Source organism: Mizuhopecten yessoensis, unplaced genomic scaffold, assembly GCF_002113885.1.
Source record: "Mizuhopecten yessoensis strain PY_sf001 unplaced genomic scaffold, ASM211388v2 scaffold11185, whole genome shotgun sequence".
Classification (NCBI taxonomy): Eukaryota; Metazoa; Mollusca; class Bivalvia; order Pectinida; family Pectinidae; genus Mizuhopecten; species Mizuhopecten yessoensis.
The window spans coordinates 688710-696288 of NW_018408922.1; the positions used below are offsets into that span (position 1 = coordinate 688710).

General features: G+C 40.6%; 1 protein-coding gene across 1 annotated transcript in view; it reads right to left on the reverse strand.

The window, feature by feature from the left end:
* The window catches only part of LOC110440589, a 170203-nt gene that overhangs the window by 29712 nt on the left and 132912 nt on the right, over nucleotides 1–7579 (reverse strand). The window lies entirely within an intron of this gene.

Consider the following 7579-nt stretch of genomic DNA (forward strand, 5'->3'; position numbering starts at 1 on the left):
TCCATGGTGACTGTATTTGTATGTGTGACCTGTTGTGACCATCGCTGAGCTCCATGTTCACTGTGTTTGTATGTGTGACCTGTTGTGACCATTGTTGAGCTCCATGTTGACTGTGTTTGTATTTGTGACCTGTTGTGACCATTGTTGAGCTCCATGGTGACTGTATTTGTATGTGTGACCTGTTGTGACCATTGCTGAGCTCCATGTTGACTGTGTTTGTATGTGTGACCTGTTGTGACCATTGATGAGCTCAATATAGACAGTTTTTGTATGTGTGACCTGTTGTGACCATTGCTGAGCTCCTTGTTGACTGTGTTTGTATGTGTGACCTGTTGAGACCATTGCTAAGCTCCATGTTGACTGTATTTGTATGTGTCACCTTTTGTGGCCCTTGCTGAGCTCCATATTGACTGTATTTTTATGCGTGACCTGTTGTGTTAATTCCCTCGTTCTGTGTAGATTGTGTTTGTATGTCTGACCTGTTGAGATCATTGGACAGTGCGCTCCATGTAGACTATCTGTTGTGCTCATTGGACGGTGCGCTCTATGTATATGTGACCTAATGTGATCATTAGACGGTGCGCTCCATGTAAACTGTGTTTGTATGTGTGACCTGTTGAGATAATTGGAAGGTGCGCTCCACGTAGACTACCTGTTGTGATCATTGGACGGTGCGCTCCATGTAAACTGTGTTTGTATGTGTGACCTGTTGGGATCATTGGACGGTGCGCTCCATGGTGACTGCGTTTGTATGTGTGACCTGTTGTGATCATTAGACGTTGCGCTCCATGTTGACTGCGTTTGTATGTATGACTTGTTGTGATCATTGGAGGATACGCTCCATGCAGACTGTTTGTATGTGTGACCTGTTGTGATCATTGGACGGTGCGCTCCATGTAGACTGTGTTTGTATATGTGACCTGTTGTGATCATTGGACGGTGCGCTCCATGGTGACTGCGTTTGTATGTATGACTTGTTGTGATCATTGGAGGATACGCTCCATGCAGACTGTTTGTATGTGTGACCTGTTGTGATCATTGGACGTACGGTGCGCTCCATGTTGACTGCGTTTGTATGTATGACTTGTTGTGATCATTGGAGGATACGCTCCATGCAGACTGTTTGTATGTATGACCTGTTGTGATCATAAGACGATACGCTCAATGTTGACTGTGTTTGTATGTGTGACCTGTTATGATCATTGGACGATACGCTCCATGCAGACTGTTTGTATGTATGCCCTGTTGTGATCATAAGACGATACGCTCAATGTTGACTGCGTTTGTATGTGTGACCTGTTGTTATCATTGTACGATTCGCTCCGTGTAGACTGTGTTTGTATGTGTGATTTGTTGTGATCATTGTACGATACGCTTCATGTAGACTGTGTTTGTATGTGTGACTTTTTGTGATCATTGGACGGTGCGCTACATGTTGACTGTTTGTATGTGTGACCTGTTGTGATCATTGGACGGTGCGCTCCATGTTGACTGTTTGTATGTGTGACCTGTTGTGATCATTGGAGTATACGTTCCATGCAGACTGTTTGTATGTGTGACGTGTTGTGATCATTGTACGATACGCTCCGTGTAGACTGTGTTTGTATATGTGACCTGTTGTTATCATTGTACGATACGCTCCGTGTAGACTGTGTTTGTATGTGTGACTTGTTGTGATCATTGGACGGTGCGCTCCATGTAGACTGTGTTTGTATGTGTGACCTGTTGTGATCATTGGACGGTACGCTCCATGTAGACTGTGTTTGTATGTGTGACCTGTTGTGATCATTGGACGGTGCGCTCCATGTAGACTGTGTTTGTATGTGTGACCTGTTGTGATCATTGGACGGTACGCTCCATGTAGACTGTGTTTGTATGTGTGACCTGTTGTGATCATTGTACGATACGCTCCGTGTAGACTGTGTTTGTATGTGTGACTTGTTGTGATCATTGTACGATACGCTCCATGTAGACTGTGTTTGTATGTGTGACTTGTTGTGATCATTGTACGATACGCTCCATGTAGACTGTGTTTGTATGTGTGACCTATTGTGATCATTGGACGATACGCTCCGTGTAGACTGTGTTTGTATGTGTGACTTGTTGTGATCATTGGACGGTGCGCTCCATGTAGACTGTGTTTGTATGTGTGACCTGTTGTGATCATTGGACGGTACGCTCCATGTAGACTGTGTTTGTATGTGTGACCTGTTGTGATCATTGGACGGTGCGCTCCATGTAGACTGTGTTTGTATGTGTGACCTGTTGTGATCATTGGACGGTACGCTCCATGTAGACTGTGTTTGTATGTGTGACCTGTTGTGATCATTGGACGGTGCGCTCCATGTAGACTGTGTTTGTATGTGTGACCTGTTGTGATCATTGGACGGTACGCTCCATGTAGACTGTGTTTGTATGTGTGACCTGTTGTGATCATTGGACGGTGCGCTCCATGTAGACTGTGTTTGTATGTGTGACCTGTTGTGATCATTGGACGGTACGCTCCATGTAGACTGTGTTTGTATGTGTGACCTGTTGTGATCATTGGACGGTGCGCTCCATGTAGACTGTGTTTGTATGTGTGACCTGTTGTGATCATTGTACGATACGCTCCATGTAGACTGTGTTTGTATGTGTGACTTGTTGTGATCATTGTACGATACGCTCCATGTAGACTGTGTTTGTATGTGTGACCTATTGTGATCATTGGACGATACGCTCCGTGTAGACTGTGTTTGTATGTGTGACTTGTTGTGATCATTGGACGGTGCGCTCCATGTAGACTGTGTTTGTATGTGTGACCTGTTGTGATCATTGGACGGTACGCTCCATGTAGACTGTGTTTGTATGTGTGACTTGTTGTGATCATTGGACGGTGCGCTCCATGTTGACTGTTTGTATGTGTGACCTGTTGTGATCATAAGACGATACGCTCAATGTAGACTGTGTTTGTATGTGTGACCTGTTGTAATCATTGGACGGTGCGCTCCATGTAGACTGTGTTTGTATGTGTGACCTGTTGTGATCATTGGACGATACGCTCCATGTTGACTGTGTTTGTATGTGTGACCTGTTGTGATCATTGGACGGTGCGCTCCATGTAGACTGTGTTTGTATGTGTGACCTGTTGTGATCATTGTACGATACGCTCCATGTTGACTGTGTTTGTATGTGTGACCTGTTGTGATCATTGGACGATACGCTCCATGTTGACTGTGTTTGTATGTGTGACCTATTGTGATCATTGGACGATACGCTCCATGTAAACAGTGTATGTGTGACCTGTTGTGATCATTGGACGATACGCTCAATGTTGACTGTGTTTGTATGTGTGACCTGTTGTGATCATTGGACGGTGCGCTCCATGTATACTGTTTGTATGTGTGACCTGTTGTGATCATTGTACGATACGCTCCATGTAGACTGTGTTTGTATGTATGGCCTGTTGTGATCATTGGACGGTACGCTCCATGTAGACTGTGTTTGTATGTGTGACCTTTTGTGATCATTGGACGGTGCGCTCCATGTAGACTACCTGTTGTGATCATTGGACGAAGAGCTCCATGTAGACTGTGTTTGTATGTGTGACCTGTTATGATCATTGGACGATACGCTCCATGTAGACTGTGTATGTGTGACCTGTTGTGATCATTGGACGGTGCGCTCCATGTAGACTGTGTTTGTATGTGTGACGTGTTGTGATCATTGGACGGTGCGCTCCATGTATACTGTTTGTATGTCTGACGTGTTGTGATCATTGTACGGTGCGCTCCATGTAGACTGTGTTTGTATGTGTGACGTGTTGTGATCATTGAACGGTGCGCTCCATTTTGACCGTGACTGTATTTGTAACTTGTTTAGACCACTGGTTCCTCCATGGCGTCTGTCTGTGTATAGCTTATTTGTGTGCTCCATGTCAACTGCTTGCATGCGTTGCTTGCGCGTCTCTCCCATGTGACTTGAGCAATATTGGCTGTTGAATTTAAAGGATGTTGTTTATGTTTTTAATCTTATCTTATGCTCCCAGTATGTATTCCAGTCTCAGAGGGAATGTGTTCATACACATGCAGAATATGCCGGTAGCAGGAATACTGCACATGATCGGGGTTCCTGATAATATATGTATACAAAATGTAGTAGTTAGCTAAACCTACGTTATATAACTCAAACACAAGTGTACCTACGTTATTGATTTGAAGATTGGGAAACCGCAATGTTTATGTAAATAACCTCATATTGGTACGGGCTAGGTGCTTAATTTCATCTGTTTTAGCTCACGTCCGTCCTCCTTCGGTCGTCCTTCAACTTTTCCTTAAAACGACCTTTTCTAACGAACAGAAAGGCCTAGAACCATGATATTTGGCTGGAAGCTTTCTGCTAAAGAGGCATGCACAGTTACATATGTCAAAATCTTCAAACTAGTTCTTCTGGATAACGGAAAGGTGCAAATTCTTGATATCAGGCTGGCATCTTCCTAGGATAAAGCCCAACACAGTGTACGAGTAAAAATGACCTTTACTTGTATTCAAAATTACAGAGGTAAAATATGTCAAAAACTTCAAACGACATCTTCTTAAAAATGGAAAGGCCCATAATCATGATAGTAGGTTGGTACCTTGCTGGGATAGAGGGCAACCAAGTTTGCCAATACAAATGAACCTGACCTGTATTCAAGGTCAAAGGAGTCAAGCTAATACTTCAAACGACTTCTGAAGAAGAATGGGATGGCGTAGAATCATGATATTAGACTGTTTGCTTCCTAGAATATAGCAAATCAAAATTACCGAGTAAGAATGACCTTGATATATTTTCAATGTCACAGGGGTCAAATATGAAAAAATACACAACCTCTTCTAACAACTAGAAAGTTGTAGAAAGTTTTTAAATGACTTCTTCTGAAGAACCAAAAGACTATAATCATGATATAGGCTGGTAGTTTCCTGGGAAAGAGCCCAACAAAATTTGCGATTAAAAGTGACCTTCGCCTATATGTCAAAAACTTCAATCGACTTGTTCTGAAGAATCAAAAAGCCTATAATTATGACATTTGGCCAGTAGCATGTTGGGATGAAGGCTAATGAAATATGTCAAATGAATGAACTTTACCTTTATACAAGGTCAATGTTGTAATTCATGTCAAAAACTTCTTCCAAAGCACTAAGAGCCATAGAGCCATGATGTTTGATTAGTAGTTTCCTATATATATATTGCCAAAGGTTTTAAATGTTTAAATAAAAAAAACCATTTAAACCACTTTTGAACCAAAAAGCCATGTTTGCTGATATTTGGCCTGTTGCATGCCCAGATAAATACATATCAAGTTTGTTCAAATGAATTACTTTCCCCTTAATTCAATATCACGGGGATCAAATGTGTTGAAGACTTGTAAAGCAGCTTATTCTGAATTACTAAGTCACCTAGGGTGATGATATATTTGGCCAGTAGCCTGTTGGTATGAGGGACTATCATGGGCATTGAAATGAAAAACCTTCAGCCATAACAAGGTCACAGATTAAAAGTGTTAAAAACATATAAATTACTTCTTCTTAATACTCGAAAGAAAGTCCTAGGCGATGACATTTTTGGCCATTAGCATGCTGGGATGAAAGGCCGTTGAGATTTTGAAATGAATGTCCTTCATAAATGTTGATTGTCACAAGGGTCAAATGTTGTAAAATCTGGCAACAGATTGTTTAGTGTCATATGAAATGATGTTGAGCATGTAGCTTTATTAAGTCCATTTAAATGAATTTGACCATTGTCCACTATAAAGGTTTCAAGTGTCAGCTTAATAGCCAATGAGCGATGCAGGCACACTGGACCTCTTGCTTGTTAAATAGCCTGCACGCAGGGTATGTTAAAATAAACATTGAGTGTCATATGTTCAGGCAGTTCCTTTAACATTTACCAATAAAAAAGGAAAACAATATGGATTTTGACAATTTTATTTATTCGCTAATAAAAAAGTATCATCAAACTTCTATGCCATTCGTTGAGAATCGAGATATCACGTGAACAGTCGAGAGTAAAAGGAAGTTGACTGTTTGTCTACTTCATAGCAATGCTTTAAAGGATTACTATGACGACAAAATGGTGGCGAGTCAGTAAGTAAACACATATAAGGACTGAATTACTACTTGTTTACCCTGTGAAGTTAGTAAATAAGCAATCGGAAATCATCGTCTTTTTCTGTAAACGAGTATTTTCTCGTTTACAGAAAGTGTAGACGGTTCCCGGTTGGTTCAAAAATTGCAAAGTCAACTCTAATGAACAGGTGGTCAACACATCGAAGCGACTTATAGCAGGAATTGATTTCGAAGATAAGATATTTAGATTTTCTGAGAACAAGAGCTGAACTCGACGGTTGATATCTTAATTCTTTGATAATAGGAGCTGAAGTCGACAGCACGCCATTTAAATTACAAAATCAAAATAAAAGAGCGCCTTATTAAAGTGATTTATCGGAGAAAGACCAACGGGACATTGAAAGCTTCATTTGAGTCTGTTCACAAAGAACGTACCATTGTTATTACAAAGCTTTATTGTATCAAGACAATGGTAGCAATGATGTTATAAAGACTGTTTCACAATGTCCTGGGCCATTATTTCCAGTGACATACAATACTTCTAAGATTTATTAGCATTCTTTCTGTGTGTGAAGTTGGTTCTTTCATTCAAGTTTCCTAGAATAATTTCTGTGTCCGTATTAATTCCTTTCTTCAATCTTCATGATACACTCTGGAGCCATGATCTGGGATTATCATAATCCGGTGACGAGGAAGAGAAGCGAAACGAACCGGAAGTGACCGACAGTCGTCACAGTTTCGATCAATATGGTGAAAGTTTGTGTGTTACATTCTGTCAAAATCATTCATATCAGCATAATTACATGGTTACTCTATTATTCAGAAACTAATAACGGTAAAACAATTTGTCCAGGGACATTTCGGCATTATAAAGGGGTTTGGCAATAAATTTAGGAACGTTGTATAAAGGAAATATGCAAAAACGAGATAAAAGAGCATTGAAATATGTTGGCAGTAATTATATATAAGCGAGGAGGCAAATGGAACGAGGGGCGTTGTATCGACGTTTTATTGTATACCGGATGTAACACAGTTATTCATTGCTCTGAGACACGATAGACCAGACATCAACTAACAGGAGTTCTGTCAGGCTGCAGGAGAAAATCGTATAGGTAATACTAGTTGTCATACGGCGATAATTCTAATCCATTGTGTTGTCTGGAAGCAAGAAAAACATTCCGCTGATTTGGAATTTGTACATGCATATACTTCTATTTCGTAAGGCTGACAAATTCGTTATTTTAGTTAATATGCCGGCACAAATGGTTTAATATTATCCGTGTTACTTCCTTAAAACCTATTTCACTAGTATTGTTAAGACTAAAAGACAAGAACTACTAAAACAAGCTTGCATGTCACATTGAAGAGATCTATTCTAATTTTATACATTGTCAATACCTACACAATGCAATGTTGTCACAAAGGTAACATAACCCTTAACATTAACTGTTTCACTCCAGGCAGAAATAATAAATGTACAAATATAGCTTTAC